At 37.1% G+C, this 17,309-nt stretch overlaps 1 protein-coding gene across 3 annotated transcripts in view; it reads left to right on the top strand.

The window, feature by feature from the left end:
- gnb1a (guanine nucleotide binding protein (G protein), beta polypeptide 1a) overlaps positions 1 to 17,309 on the top strand; it is a 62,897-nt gene that overhangs the window by 24,959 nt on the left and 20,629 nt on the right. The window contains exon 1 of one of the 3 annotated variants that reach the window (XM_056246949.1): positions 16,497 to 16,567. The exons of 1 other annotated variant lie outside the window; for it this stretch is intronic. The gene's annotated coding sequence lies outside the window, so the exon portion shown is untranslated. Of the gene's footprint in view, positions 1 to 16,496; positions 16,568 to 17,075; positions 17,097 to 17,309 lie in introns of those variants that run through there. One more of the 3 variants, XM_056246950.1, reaches the window with a different exon arrangement.

A 17,309-nucleotide genomic window follows, 5' to 3' on the forward strand; every position in this document is an offset into this window, starting at 1 on the left:
ACCTCTGGCGCCTAAAGGGTTAAATTGATGATAAATGATAAAATTTGTGTTTTATGTCTTCATTTTATTACCAGAAAAAACACAACACAGAATTAGGGTGAAATTTTTTTTCATATATATATTTTAGATGTTGTATAAGTTTAATGATTCATAATACATTATTTCAATTAATTAGACATGCTTTTTGATTGCTAAAAAATGTACACCACGTATTCGTAACACGCCCGCTCCGCAACACAAGCAGCCCCCCCCCCCCCCCCCCGAAAAAAATTCCTAGGGGAAACACTGTGATCCAATATCACACTAATTTGAAAATGGATCCATTAGAAAAAATAATTTGAACTTAAAAAAAACAGATTCATACTTTAGATAGTGTCTTAATTCTGTGAGCAATCAGATGCGGTGTAAGTTTGTGTACACTGGGACTCATATTTTCTTAAATATCAATGTGACCTATTCAAAGACTCATTTAAATCATATAAATGCATATTTGCCGACAATACATGAGAAGCATTACAGCGTCTGCCTGTTAAAGAGGTCATGTGATGCTTTTTAATGTTTTCCTTTAGTGTGTTTGTGTGGGTGTATATGATCAGGAAAGTTACAAAGCTCATAGTCTCCCACAAAGGGATTTATTCAATGTAACACAGATTGCCTGAAACGCCTTGATCAAAGTCCAGATATCACTTCCTCAAATGTCCACGGCACAATGTGAAATATTAGCATAATGCCGTAATTTCAGTGAATTAAAACGATTTTCTCAAGTCGTGCTCGAACTGATACGGTAAAACCGACGACATTTATTATTAATTGTGTTTATAAATTCTTTATAAGCTTTGGATGCTGAAGCTCGCAATTATGGTAAGGGGGTCGTTACATTTCTGAAACGCACTTAAGGTGTTCGGCCAATCACAACTCACTGGGTCTGCTGGCCAATCAGAGCACTCTGAGCTTTTCAGGAGGGACGTTTGTAGAAATCAGTGCATTTCAGACATTCTGGGAATAGAGGAACTACAATAATGTACCGTATGTTCAAAAAAATTAAATTAGCACGTTAACTTATTTCATTACACCCAATAATCAAAATAATAAACTTTTAAAATAGCATCATATGACCCCTTTAAGACAGTCGGCTAACGAAGAACAAAATAAAAGTCCTATTTCAAACTCTTATCAGCCAAACAGAAACTTTTTGGCTGATGCCAATAATTTAAAAAAACTGCCAGGTCAATAATATATTTGTTGATCACGAGTAAAAATGTAATTAATTAGCATGTATTTCTTATCAGGATGTATAACACGCAAGAAAGTATATTCAAGTCTTTTTATTTAATTTATATGCACCAATATAAATTAAACGGGAACAATCAGGGATGCTATTAAAAACCACAAGTCGTGACAGAACAGGTCAACATGGTTTATAGGCAGTTTATACAATACTATTATTGAATAATACTGCAAATATTTTATATACACCGTACTCATCACTTAATCCTAGTAAGATTTCAGAATGTACTGTCAGTTGCACTCATATTGGCGATACATATTTTGGTGGATTGCATTGGGGCCTTTTATTGCGCTGTTGTACCAGCTTGTCCGAGCTCTTCATGTTTCCACTGCAGGTTCTCAGAACGACTCTGTGGATCGCAGCGCTGCTTGTCCTCTACAATGGCAGGTTATAAATAGATGTGCCATTGACAGCACAGGAAAACTCTCCTCTACTGGACGCGCGTCGACTCTAAAGTCTAGATCTGGGGGAGAAAAACCGATTTGCATATGAATCGCGATTCTATCCTACACCGATTCGAATCGATTCATACATTTCAAAAATCTGTTTTTAAATGTCTATTAATAGCGTGATTTTGTTGGAACAAAGAAGGCGGAAGTTAAGCTTATTTGCACACGAGAAGCATGTTCGTGTAACGAGCAATACCTGCTTGTACAAGCAAATGATCCTGTATCTGAGGCACATTTATTTGGTGCATCAATTTTTGGTAAATTTGACAATGCAAGATTGTTTCTTGATTCGTTGTATATTGAGTATGTTGTCTGTAGTGTTAATGTTAGAGCAGCAGCGGTCTGAGGATGGAGGGCGAGTGATGACGCTCATGTTTCTTTGAAAGGGCAGAATGGAGTCAAAGATTCAGGCTTTTAAGACGTGGCCTCCAGCATCTTCATCCTCATTTCCCTCCTCCTGCATTGTGCGTCTGCTCCACGCATGAGTGCTGGGAAATATGGCATACTTCATCCCTAGTGCATGACTGCAGGCACACACACACACACACACACACACACACACACACAGAGAAGCGGTCAGGCCTATTCAGTGTGTGCATTAATGCTCCGGACACTCAATGCTTCATACACTTCATCACCTCAGGCTACAGACAGACACAACGCTGTGTGTGTGTGTGAGAGAGAGAGACGACTGGTGTGTGTGTTAGGATTGTGTGACCAGTGGCGGCACTCGGAGAGAGTGGACATGCTTTCAGAGAGTGTCTTTTTTTTTGTGGTTTTATATGAATCTGTGCCATCAGATGACCGCTTTACTTTTGAATTTAGCTCTGAAGTGAGCACAACTGTGTTTCGCCCACACAGCGAAGCACACACACTGATTTTTTTGTGTTGTGCCGTTCTGTCCTCCCCATCAACACTGGATCAGATTCACCAATTTGTGGTCGATCTAGATTTGCAGATGGCCAATAAGTATTATCACACAATTTAATTGGAATACAAAAAATAACACATCTACTACATTGCTGCAATAATGTGTAATTTAATTAAAAAAAATTAACACAAGATTGATGTAAAAAACATTTTATATTAGGCAATAATTCACTTCAAAATGAAAATCCTGTCATCATTTACTCACCCTCAAGTCGTTTCAAACCTTTATGAGTTTCTCTCTTCTGTTGAACACAAAGATATTTTGATGAATGTCGGTAACCAGACATTTGACCCTATCGCCTTCCATGGTGGAAAATAAACCCACTAAAAACATTCTTCAAAATATCATCGTTTCAGCAGAAGAAGGACATTCATAGAGGTTTAAAACAACTTGAGGGTGAGTAAATGATGACAGGATTTTCATTTTGAAGTGAACTATTCCTTTAACCATGTAAATATTTGGTACGATGTGAGGAAAATTAACTACAACATAACAAAATGTGGAAAAATTAAGAGCTTGAATATTTCTGAATGGTCTTTTAGGACGACAACTACCGCCAACATCGCTGTTACCAGTCACAAATCCAGTGTTTTGCTCAGGTAAACCTGACACAACAGTCTGCTGTTGCTAATATTTTAATTTCACGGCTTATTGTGATGATTATTCCTCATCATAACATGAACTTCTAGAGAAAGAAATGACTTTACACTGGAAAAAACCCCCACATTTGAAGACCAATATTACTTAAATCACACATCACTCAGGAAGGTCAGACTGTTGTTTTTAATTCAGTGTAGGCCAGTATTGTGTCTCAGCTGCTGATAATGTTTCTGGCTGAAGCCTGTTTAACACATTGAGTGTTTATTTTGGACCCTGTGTTCAACTCTTGTGTCTTATTGTGGAATGGTCTTGTCTCTTTCAGCCATCTCGACTAGGCAGTTTTACTCAGTAATGCAACACTCAGAAGTGAACGTATGACATTAATCAGTCGTTTCTTTGAGTATCTGAATGTGTGTGAGCAGTAGTGAGTGTGTGTGTCTTTGTTCTAGTTTTGCGGCTCACCCCACCCTCCATTTCCTGTTTGTAACACATGCTCTCAGCTGACTCGCGAGGTCACGTGACAATACTGGTGTGCCATATAACAATCAATGCATATGCCTCCAGATATCACACGCTTTATTACAGCTGTGTGATATAAAGCCCAAAAAACTAAAGATATTTTTAGATCTAGCTAAATATATCTTTAGCTTTTTGGGCTTTAGAAGGTATTCAGTTATAGGGCTGCATCTGGCTATTTTGAAAATCGATTAATTTTATTTCTTTGGTTAAATCATTTAATTTCTTTCCCAATTTTTCTGTATTTTTATTAAAACAAATCCTATCATGCGGAAAATCGGCAGATTTTAGTCCCTGGCCGGTCGATCGGTTTTATCTTGATAAAATTATTAAATTATGTGAAAGAATTCTCAAACGCATTTAAATATATGCTTTAAAAATATATATATATATATATAAGTTTAAATGCGTTTGAGAATTTAAAATATATATATTTTATAAATATAATATATAATAAAATAAAATAAATATATATTAGGCTTGCTACGATAGTCGGTGTTACTGGTGTTCAGAAGCAACACCGGTTACATCTCTTGCCCGCCATGGCACCGCCCCCCCCCCCCCCCCACTGTTGAGTTGATTTTATTTGTTTATTTTTAATTAAATAATTTATTTTAGTTAGAGAACAGACACTATTAAACTGAACATGTCAGCTTAATAAATCATGAGCCGAACGAGAGTCGCAGCACAGATCAGCAACAGGAGCTGACTGACAAGGTGATGCGGAATATGTGTCAAAGCCAAATGTAAAAGCCCCTATTTAAGCAAATTTGTCAACCCACTGTTTTGTTGTGTTTTTCATTAAGAATAATAGGCTAATGAACTAACCAATCAAGAAATCCACCCGAATTGGCGCTAATTTGAAAACGAAACTAAAATGTGCTCGGCCACACGTGTCAACGGTTTCGTTTTCAAATTAGTGCCAATTAGGGGCACAATAACAAAACACGCACATTTGACGTTTTACCTTTAAATTAGCGATTTAAAAGCCCCTGCCAGTGATACCGGTATTAACGGTGTTGTCACACGTTGATTAACCAATGGGAAAATATCCTCACCCTCACATCCCAAATATATATATGAGGTGACCAGTCAATGAAATTATCTGGAAATACAATGCACTCATGTGCAAATTCATATTAGTATCTCATCATTCATCAAACCAGTCACTGCTGGTCAGTTCTTAAAGCAGGTTTTCTTCTGTAATGTAGTCAAAGTTAAATTACTCACGGGTCAAATACATTGACTGATGCAAAACTAGGGATGCACCGATACCATCTTTTTCAGAATCGATCCGATACCAAAAATTCTGAGTATCGACCGATACAGATACCGATCCGATACCAGCGCAGTTTTTTTTAAATCAAGTAGAATTTTTATAACTCTGTGTGTTGAACTGATAATCACTCTTTTGTGTGTTAAACACAATCTACTTATACAGACAACTTCATTATAAAGAAAAACAACAAACCAAAAAACATATATGATCATAATCTATGACAAAAATGATATTATAAACTAGATTAGTGGATAATACACATTGCTCTTTGTATTGTTGTAAAATACATTCATGAAAAACAAGATAACAAAAATCAAATGATAAATTATTTTAGATATAGCCTAGGCTACTATAAAATTGAGACATGTTTTAAATGTATAGCACAGCTGTTTATTAAGGCAGCAACATATGATAGATAGGACAGAACAAGAAAGGCTATTAATAATATTTTATTGCGCCACTGTATTATGATATGAAAGGCTCCAATACAGTGCGGCACACAGCGCTTATGCGCATCCAGAGCGCAGAATGAGGTGCTTGAAACAACACAGTCACAGCGCGCTACGCGTCGAGTCCGCATTGAAAAGTTCAAAGCACAAAAGAAATACATATGGATGCATAGTGCATTATACAGTATCTATCTATGCAATAGTTTATTGAGCCTCTTCTTTTAACAGTTTTAAATTTTAGTTACTGTGCGCGTGAACAGTTATACATATAGTGCTCTGACTGTACTCTATAGTGTTGTGATCTAACCGACACCCGGGAGAAAGTAACATGATTAAGTTACAGCAATAAAGTCTAGCAAGATAAAATTGTTTTTATGCGAAACCATAGACCTTTATCTACAGATCAAGTATAATAATATTAACATTGAATCATCTTGAAGAGTTTCATCGTTGACTGTAACCGAACGTGACGCGCTGTTTGATGCTGAATGGAGAATGACTGGCAGCCGCAGTGGAGGGAAAAGTTTACTGATCTTGAATTGAATGACTTAAATATTAATTTCTAACTCACATTATGGCTTCAGAACACTTATAATAGTGCACGAAAACTTTATGGTACTTTAGAATGTTTTTGTGCCTTTTGTGGGGCTTAACAATAACACAGAATAGTATACGCACAATATCGGACTTGGATCGGCCTCGTCTGATCGATACCCGATCCGGCAAAAATGGCAGTATCGGAGCCGATATCGATACTGAGTATCGGATCGGTGCATCCCTATGCAAAACTGATAGATGTGTCCAGGATGCTAACGTCAATCTTTACTATGTCAAGAACGGTTTCTCACACTAGTTGTATGCAGTGGTGTAGGAATCAGTGACGCTTGTGCATATTTGTCGGTTGTCATGGTCAATCAGTGTGAAAACAGAGCCAGATCTTTGAAGTGAATTCACTGCGAGGGGTCTGTCGCTGTGTACTTCGGTATGTATTTATAGCCCTCGTCACTATTTCACTGTTGCACCGGCACACCACACTTTCTAAGTAATAAATTATTCCTTCTGTTGCATTATATATATATATGCATGACATGTATGTCATAAAATCAGTATATATCACTATAAATCTATTGTGAAAAGCACTATACATATAAATGTGAATTGAATTGAATATATTCATCTCTTTGGTTTGTGGTCTCTTTGTAAAGCACAATACTTCTATATCTTTTTCCCCCATATCAATTTGAATGTTACACCCCTGCACCCCCAGTCCATTTTAAAATGCCTATCCTGAGACCTCAGTAAAAAACAATGCTCTGTGAATGAATGGTATTTCTCCGCCAGTGGAAGTTGCACACCCAGTCTGCACTGCAAGCGCCGCGCGCACATTATAAACGCTTGGAGAGTAGGCAGCGCTGCTGATAATTGGAGCACATATCTATTTTTGTGGCGTTGCGTCACGGCGCGCTACAGTCTCTGCTCGCTCCTGCCGCGCACAGCTCTCTTCACTACAACAGCAGTCATCTGATGTGTGGCAGCACAGTGTTCGCTAGCACAGGACTTTTAGGAGCACAGTGGAAAATCTAGGAGCACTTTCTGATCAATGAAAGACATCAACTTTCCCATTTCAGGGTGAAATTTGCTCCTTAAATTGATTTCCTGGTCCATCTTTTACCTTTATAAGGGCAGTTTTTTTTCTAACCAATGTATGTCTCAGATTTAAAAACTAAAACGATCAAATCAATTAGAAAAAGACTAATCTTTCTGTTACCATTCAAATGAAAGGGGATCAGCAAAATTCATCTTTGCACTGCAGAGGCATTCTGTATTTTTAGCTCAGAGGTGGCATTTACACTGCAATTACAATTGCATACAAATGTTATGAAATTAAGGTATATAATTTTAATTATGGAAAATGTAATATATGAAACTAAAACCGCCTGTATGTGGCAGCAAAGTCAAGTCATTGATTCAATCGTTTCGTTCCGGATGGCTCTTTCTGAATGATTCATTGAATCACTGACTCACCCAATTAGTTCAGAAACGCAGATTTATCCAGTAACGCCACGTTGCTCAGAGATGTTCAACACTGCTTTGTTCAGGACTCATTTTGTTGCTGATTTAGAGCACAAACTCTAAAATGTTCTTGTTTATTGAACTGTTGAATATAATCTGTATCACATTTGCAATCATGCTGATATTTGGCACGGCAGTCTTGCCTGTGTGATATTGCTTAACTATGTTATAAATATTGAAAACAAGAACTCGTTCAGTGGCATTTAGAGATGCACCGATTACAATTTTCTAGGCTGATTCCGATTTTTCAGAGTTTGACCTGCCGAGACCGATTTTAGCCGATTCCGATTTCATTTTTTCTAACCACTTTACAGCACACACAAATATTTATTTTCTCTCTTTTCTTTAGTAGAACATTTTACGTAGAACATTTTTTAACCGTAATCGGTATAAAATAGGACTATATAAATTACTCCTGGTGTGAGAAATTCACACACATCTAAAGTGCAGTCTTATGGAAGAACCATTTCCTTCTTTTCACATCCAATATCCAACTAAAACAATTTGTTCATTTCAAAAAGAAAATTCATTTTCTTTTCTGACATATACTCCTGTTCTTGTTAAAACACACCAGACATGCAAATTCTGTGCATTTTGAGCACTTTTGTGTGAAATCATATTAATTTTGTCCATCAAAAGTGTGCTTTCAGTTTAATTGAGCGTGAGCAGTGCAGCAAAAATAGACTCTGCGCTGAAACCCGCGCTTCACCGCTGCTCCTGCTCGACGCTCACGCGCTGCTCCTGCTCCCGGTGTGAATGCACTCGTTGATTAACATGCACGCTTGAAATAATACGCGCTGCTCACGTTTGCGGTGTGAAACGGTGGTAATTCACGAGGTTATGTGCTTTCCGTGTGCACATGTGATGCTGATGTTGCGCGATGTTAATCATGCAGCGCCCGAGTGCATTTGACCGGCATAAAATCGGCATGTCAGACTGACCGGCCGGTCGCCGATCATGTGAAAATCGGCCGATTCCAGTCACCAGCCGATCAATCGGTGCATCTCTAGTGGCATTGCCTTCATACCTATAATTTCGCTTGCATTTTTATTCATTTAATGCCCCCAAGCCTCTAAGGTCCACCCCTGCTTCTGATCATTCAAATGTAATATTTTCAATTGACAGGCTCATGTGAACCGGTTTCACCTCATAAACATAAATAAACAAAAAGACAATGTTCAATGTCTGAAATGTAATCAGTCGCTCACAAGCTCTTTTGACTGAAGGCAGGGCTCTAGAGTGCGACCATTTTGGTCGCACATGCGACCAAAATTTGTAAGGGTGCGACAAGAATTTTTCCTAGGTCGCACCAGTGCACCTAACGTTCTCGCATGATCGCATCCGCTGCCTCTCCACAAACGAGTATTTTGTTCTCCTTGCACGCATGGTTGGATCATATCGTGGTCTAAACCAATCAGAGATAGAGATTGGGCGGGTCTTTGCCTCTGATTGGTTGTGGTTCAGATGTTCCTGTAGGACTAAAATGCTCCGTTCTGTGTGATTGAAATAAATTGCGACCTGTCACCTGAGCACCAGAGAATCAGTTACGGCAATCAGCAGCATCAGCTAAATAAACGCAGGAAAACAGACGACGAAGAAACTTTTAAAAATGTAGGCTACTTGAACTAGGTAAAAAAAATATTGATTTCTCGATTTTAATCGATTCTCGTTGATTTTTACGAACCGTTGGGCTATGCTGTTTTCAGTTGATGAATGAATGGAACATTGTAGCGAGCATCCCATCCAATAAATCGCAATAATATTTGTGCTTTGTTACTATTGATATGAAACAAAGTCTCAGATTTCAAATTGGGTCCATTTTCTTACGAAATTCAAAAACATAAATATAATAGTGTATTGACGCTGTGGCGTGAGAGCGCTCTGGCTCTGCTCAAGAGAAGCATGATCTCCTCTTCTGCCTTAATAATACCAGTTACAGCGCGAAATAAACATGAACGAGCATCTGAAAGTGTGTTAAAAGATAGAGTACAACTTATCAAAATCCGTATCATGTCACATGGAATCGCTCAATCAGTGTTTCAACCGTGGAAAGACGTAAGTAAAACGCTTGTAAACAATGTCATGTAACGTCACATTTACCTCAGAAAAAAACATATCCAGTAGGGCTGCAACAAACGATTATTTTGATAATCGATTAATCTAACGATTATTAGAACGATTAATCGACTAATCATCGATTATTTCGCAGACTAATCAGTAAGTTTGGAACGATTATTCAGCTTTTCCAATTAGTTAAAACATTGAGTTATACATATTCTAACTATAGTATAAAAAAAGAAAATCACTTCAGCTTTTGAAATAGTTGTTTTAATGAACTTTGAGCCAACTAAACAGGTCATTCTCTTTAAGTTTTCAGATTTCGGTCCAACTCAAATCACACACAAATGCTCTCTAAGCATTGTTTAATAGGCCCACTGCTTTTCTTAGAACTGAAACAGAAAAAGGGACATTTACTTCAGGACACAAAGAATGGTAAAATATTAATCTGCAAACAATTTTTTATAATTATAAAATTACAATCTTTTTTTACATGACAATTGAGCTGACAGAGACGTTCTCATTCACCTTTTAATTTATAGTATGATAAAGTAACTGCCATGATATTCTTCCTATATCATAGGAAGGATATAACATCTCGTTTTGTAAGTCTTCATGATTATTGAACAAAATACAGGCAAGTGATAAGACTATAATAATACCTAATATACTAATAGTGTTACAATAATAAAAACAGCCCTGACTCCTAAGCTCGATCAAGCTTTATTCTATGCAAAATAAGTCATCACATTACTGTAATTATATTACTATTGATAATATTATTACTATTATTAGTAGTATTGCATTCTCTAATAAAGAGAGATTTACCGCTGGTTAGTAAGCTCCAGCTGGAGAAGACACTTCTCACCGGCTCCTCTTTTGCCGGGATGTTTCCTCTTGCACTCCAACATGCATGTTGTGCTCCCGTGAAAATTGCACACGACAGCATTCTTGATTTGAAGTTTTGTGAAACTTTCCCAAACCTAAACCTTGCTAGTTCGGATTCGTTTGCACTGTCATAATTCGCGCTGTTTTCTCTTCTACCGCAATAGCATTTGTAAGGGCTGCACTACACTCTAGCGCTACAGCGCCGTAGCGGTCAAATCGCGGGATTGCAGGCCCTTACATTAGGTCACGTGAGATCAAACGACTACTCGACAACAAAGATATTTGTCGACATATTTTTATTGTCGACGTTGTCGACAACGTCGACTAATCGTTGCAGCCCTAATATCCAGTGCCCATAAACTCGTTAGCTAGCTAGAAAAATTAACTCTAGAGGAGCATTGTGCCTAATATATGGACCATATTACATATTCATTATAATTTTTTATGTTTTCAATATTTACTGCATGTTGTTTGAAAAAAATCTGGCAAGTTTTTATGCAGCCACCATTTAAATGTTTAAATTTCATATAACTTTATTATTATTAAAAAAAATAATAGTGTAATTTTGGTGTTTGTGTACAAATCAGGTAATTTTTACCTTCAATATTATAGTAGGCTAATGAAGCATAGTGGGCTACAACTGACTCCCAGTTTACAGCATTAGTTGAGATTTGTTTTTCTTGAGAAAATTTGCCATGAATTGTACCTGATATCCAAAATAATCAATATTGAATCGAATTGTGAAATTTGTGTCAATACCCTGCCCTAACTTGAACAATGTAAAAACAGCACTTTAATTTTTTTTTAAAGATTTATATTTTTATATACAGTATAATTGTGCTTCAAAAAAAAAAAAAAAAACTACACCTTATTCTTGTTTAAAAGCATTTACATAATATATATGAATATATGGAACGTGATAAAAAGGTGACCTTGAAATTGTGGCGTTAAAGGCGACGCGAGACGAGGAAAAATTTGAGTGCACCTAAATTTTGTGCTGGTGCACCTAAATAAAAAAGTTAGGCGCACCAGTGCAGCCAAGGCAAAAAGTTAGTCTGGATCCCTGGAAGGCATGAAAACTAGCCACATGCACTTTGAGAGTTATAGTTTTTATTCAGATTGTATTATACGTCTACTCATGAGCTGTGATTTGGTGTAAATATATATACATTTTTTTAGTGCTATGGCAACGATTAATCTCGATTAAACGCATCCAAAATAAAAGTTTGTTTACATAATGTGTGTGTGTATAATTATTTTGTATATATACACACCTGCATGTATAGATTTAACCCGGGAGAAAGACTCATGATTTAGATACTCCAGCAAGATAAAGTACCTTTATGAAAATCCATAGACCTTTTTCTACAAATAAAGTATAAAAACAGGAACATTGATCTTGGAGTGATTTCATCGTGTTATTGTCGTACCCGAACGCGACGCGCTGAATGGAGAATGACTGAGGAGAGATACATTTCCATTAACTTTAGCTTAACGACTTAAATATTCATTAGTACCTCACATTTAAGCTATTGAATGGCTTCAGAAACCTCGGAATATAGTGCACAAAAACCTTATGGTGCTTTACAATGTTTTCTGCATTTAGTGGGGCTTAACTACATCACAGAACAGTGCACACTATATCGGGCGTCATGATTTTTGGTGTGGCGGCCCACTACCACAGAATGAATGTGGCGGATATGCATATGTGTGTATTTATATATACACAATAATTATACACACTACACGCACAAACTTTTTTGGATGCGATTAATCGTTGCCCAGCACTAATCTTTTTACATTCACATGTAGTAATTTTCATTTGCAAAGCAACTGAAATGGTGGCATTGTTTGAGCCCTGCCTGGTTAATTTGTGAAGCCTCGAAGCACTAATTGATGTAGTTCATGTTCAGATTAGAGGTTTAATGTGACCTCAAGCAGGGGGGAAATCAACGTTTGCATTCAGAAGCGTCACAGTAGGAACAGACAGGAGTGCGTTGGACTTTCTTCAGGAAGCGGATTCAGTTCTGACGAGATCTGTCTGAAGCTGCTCGCTTTGCTTCGGCAGGAACTGTCAGAGATCATGACGGACTGATTTTATCTGCTGCGGCGAGTCGGTGTGTTCAGAAAGGAAGGAGTTAAAGGCCTGCAGCTCGTGCTGGTCTGGAGGGAGGGGGGTCTTACATTATTAAACCCCACAGAAACAGGGCAGCGTGTGTAATATACGCAGAGCAATGCCCTGCTCACCTCCTGTACCGCACAGATTTAGCAGCTCATCTTTGTGGACACCGTAACATCATTTCCAGGATGACTCTGCTCTGTCATGTTTAAAGGAGACCTTGTTTCCTTCCCTAAACTGCTAGGCATTATATGTGAACTTCTTTGAAACAATGGGTGTTGTGAAAAATAAATTTGATTTGTCTGAAAAATGTGCACACTGTCTGGTAAAAATAACATTAGATGAAGTATGTTTGCAATTGCACATGTAAATAAAGTCTCTGGCTGAGCAAATATTTGCTTTTCTTTTCTCTTGGAACATGTGCTTTGGTTCGCAGTTACATCCTTGATATTTATGTAGTTGGTTAGTTTCTGCATGCGTGGAGGGTTTCCGCGGAGTCATAAAAAGTCATAAAACGTCTTAAATTTAATAAGAATTTTAGGCCATAAAAAGTCAAAATGTCCGGATTTTCCATACAAGGTCATAAATTACATTTAGCCACGTCTTAAATTGATATGCTCATTCATTCATTATCGCGCTATATTTTTTCTCTATAAAATGATATCAAGAGTTTGGTAAATGTTTGATAATGTTTATGCGGCAAAAGCAGAACGAAACTCATTTGAACCGCGCGCCTCACGACTGTTTACCCGCTCGGCTCAAAGTTCAAACGGCAGCGCGAGTTCACTAGAGCAGACGCGTTTACTCTGATCCCCTCGTGAGAAGCGCTTGAGTTCAGCGAAGAACACTAATGTCTCTGATTTAAACCAGTTTAAGGGCAGATGAAACAGCGCTGACGAACAGGAGAAACACAGTGCGCAACGATACAGTCAGAAAGCTTTTCCGTCTAACGTTACAAAATCCCATCATTTACCACGGATTTACTGTAACGTTAGCCTAGTATATAAACTGCAGCATGAAATGTGGGATATACATATTGAATTGTATTATATTAATGTTGACAAAGTATTAAAGGACAAATGGAATATAATTACAGTATTTAATGTATTTAGGCTATACTGTTTTTCATACATTTCATGAAGAAACGTGCCATCAAAGTCAGGCAACACAAACCTGTTTCAAGACTTGAAACAATATCCCCCATTAGCACATGCAGAAACTAAGAAATTAATTTTCCAATAAAGATATTAATTTTGTTAAGGAAAAATGACAAATGTTTGAATGTTCTACCTCAGATTTGTGAATGTTCACCTGTTTGGCAAGTGTGTGTCATGATATGTTCTGACAATAAAGAGTAGTTTAAAACCACAATTAACGCTCTGGTTTCTACAACTTTCAGTTAGGAGCAAAAATCTGCCTTTAAAGTTGAAAGAAATAAAGATTTGTCATTTATCGTGATACTTATCGATATTGACTGATATATTAATATAATCAATGAAAAAAAAAGACTTTTGAAAGGAAGTTATTTTTCGTAATTCGTGTAGTCATAAATTTAAATCATAATGGTCATAAAAAGGTCTTAAAGTCTTAAATTTGACTGACTAAACCCTGCAAGAAACCCTGTGCGTGGTTCATAGCTAAAACATTACAAGACTAATGCAAGCATGCAGATGTAAATTTATCTGTATTAATAACATCAAAAAAGTGTAAAAATGAAAATTACTGTGATTATATTTACGTTCTGCACGCTGATAAATGTCCCGTGTGGTTCAAATGAGCAGCGGCACGTTATTCCTGCTTTTGGAGTGTTTTCCAGTGGATGTTTCTCATAGGGGGGAATTCATGTTAATTGGGATACTTGGGATCAATTGGGGAAAAAGTGTCCCAATAAACCTCAATTCACCCTAAATAACAGAAATGGCAACCCATAATTGAAGAGTTTGTGCAACCTCTAACAGAATGTAGTTGTAATCTTATACATTACCGTTCAAAAGTTTTGGAAATAATTAGTAAGAAATTAATACTTTTATTCAGCAAGGATGCATTAAATTCTTCAAAACTGACAGTAAAGACATGTATAATGTTACAAAAGCTTTCTATGTCAAATTAGATCCTGTTCTTTTTAACTTTCTATTCATCAAAGGATTGAGAATCAGAATTTTTTTTTTGAGCATCAAATCATCATATTAGAGTGATTTCTGAAGGATCATGTGACACTGAAGACTGGAGTAATGATGCTGAAAATTCAGCTTTGATCACAGGAATAAATTAGTTTACAATATATTCACATAGAAAACGGCTATTTTAAATTGTTAAATATTTCACAATATTACTGTTTTTACTGCATTTTGATCAAATAAATACAGCCTTGGTGAGCAGAAGAGACTTCTTTCAAAAAACATTTAAAGAAATCTTACGGATCTAAAACTTTTGAACAGTAGTGTCAGTGTGTGTGCATATATTTGCTATTATTAATATTATTATTTCCTGTTTCATCTTTAGTGCTTCACACATAAACCAGCACTGAGATGCACATAATGCACCCAAATAATGGAGCAATGGTACATTTAATAAGAGTAATAATTAAAATTACTTTTTTTTTTGCACATTACTGTTGTTAATAAGTTAATTTCATCAGTTAAGCTCAATGCTTTACTGTTAAATTTCCAATAAACACACATTTAATATTATTAGTATCTGGACTTACTAATGCAAAACAATAGTAATTTTATGATTAAATTAACTTTATGATAAAATGTTCCCCCAGCGCTTCCCAATCAGGTGCTGGCGTCTCTATCTGATATACATGTAAAATGCTAACCTGTGCTTCTTGCCTGCCATTCTCTAGAACATTTGAGCATAATATCCAAATCTCTGATTCACAAACTGCTCTACTGTTACTTCTTCTTTCTGACTTATTTCAAAAGCAACATACAATACTACATTCTCTTGAATAAACGATTCAATAACAAATACATTTTTTAACAGTCACTTGTCGCCACTTAGTGGCGAAACAATATAATCGATAAATGCGTTATTTTAAGCACAGAGTTTCTATCAAAAGCTGATTTTGACTCTATCGTAGACATCAGTGTTCATATTTGAACTTTTATCCAAGTACTTCTATGATCATTTTAACTATTGCATCACAGAAATAATGATACTATGAGGTTGAAAAGACGACTCGCTCCGGGTCAGCGCCAACACAGGTTTGAATGTTGCGATATGATTTTATCAAAGGTTTAATAGACAGACAAATTGGAAGATGGCGTGGGCGTTTGAATCGAGATCAGTCTTTTAAAGATGAATCGTGCAGCTCTACTGTCTTATCTCTCTCTCTCAGTATACGAGTAGAGCGAGGGCTTTCAGTGTGTTCAGTCTCACGTCTTTCACGCGTCCACTTGGGATATTACATCACTCAACACTCATAGATCACGACACATTTCATCCTCTGTTGGAACCAAAGTGGCTAACTTTGGTTAACCTCGTCTACAAGCAAGGGCAAAAATAAAGCAATTGAATTAATATCGATTCTGGAATAAAAAAATCGCGATTGCTAAGTGAATCGATTTTTTTTTTTCTTTTTTCCCAGCCCTACTGGTTATGTCATATTTAATTGTGTGTGTGTGTAGAATATTTTTGTGAAACTTGTACTGCACATTGAAAGGTACATTCGTGTCGTGTTAGAGCAGTGTTGAGGTGAAGCTAAAGCTGTTATCCAGGTTGTCTATGCGGCCGCTGACCCCGTATTAGCAATATTATCGTGACACTTTATCAGCTGGATTATGTGAGGCTTAAACCGCATCTGGAGCCGGCCAATCAGCCGTTAGCGCTCAGGTGAAGGTGTTCATCCAGTGTAGATCCCTACAGAAAGTCGTTGGAGACACAGGAGCTGTGTCTGGGAATACAGAGTCCAGGTAAGGCTTTACTTTCCTCTAGAAATAAGACGGCACACCCGAGGGAATGGCCATGCGAGGGAATCGTGAGCTAAATCGTGTACTTTTGTGGGACCTCGGATGGCTTTTTGTGCTTTTAGATGGACGTTTTGTAGTGACTAGAACTAGTTGTGCTGAATAAGGCAAGATGTTTCTACTGTAGTCCTTCTGTAGGAGTGTGTCCTCACACTGTTGGTCAGAGGTGTGTGTTCTTGTTCACTTTGATGTGAGATGTGAGTGAAAGTGTCTGCAGTGGATTTGGGTCAGCAGGAGAGTTCATCAGCAGATTTGGTGTTAACCGGATTTGTGCGGACGCGCTGAATCAACTGTGTCCCTGGATTACAGGAGTGACATTGAGAACGGGACGAGGTCTGTGTCTATGTCCACTCGCACTTTACTCTAGTCTCTCTGACCAACGAACCAACTCTTGACCCACATAATTCAACAAGCTTTTACCTTTGGATTCATTTCTTTCAGTGAAATACAGAAAGTACGGAACTTATATTGCCAGGTATGGGTGTATTTTTATGACTTTTTTAATTATTCGAATGGTATAGGGCAAGCGTAATACCTATTGAAAAAAAAAAGAAGGTAATTTTATATCTGTGAATTTATGTCTGTCTTACAAATTAGGTTCGATTAGGTTTAATACAAGAAAACTGAAAATCTAATCAAGGCATTTTCTGCAGTTTTTCATGCGGCATATCTCTCTCTCTCTCTCTAT

The sequence above is a fragment of the Rhinichthys klamathensis genome, unplaced genomic scaffold (assembly GCF_029890125.1).
Source record: "Rhinichthys klamathensis goyatoka isolate OS25496 unplaced genomic scaffold, OSU_Roscu_1.1 h1tg000040l_1, whole genome shotgun sequence".
Lineage (NCBI taxonomy): Eukaryota > Metazoa > Chordata > Actinopteri > Cypriniformes > Leuciscidae > Rhinichthys > Rhinichthys klamathensis.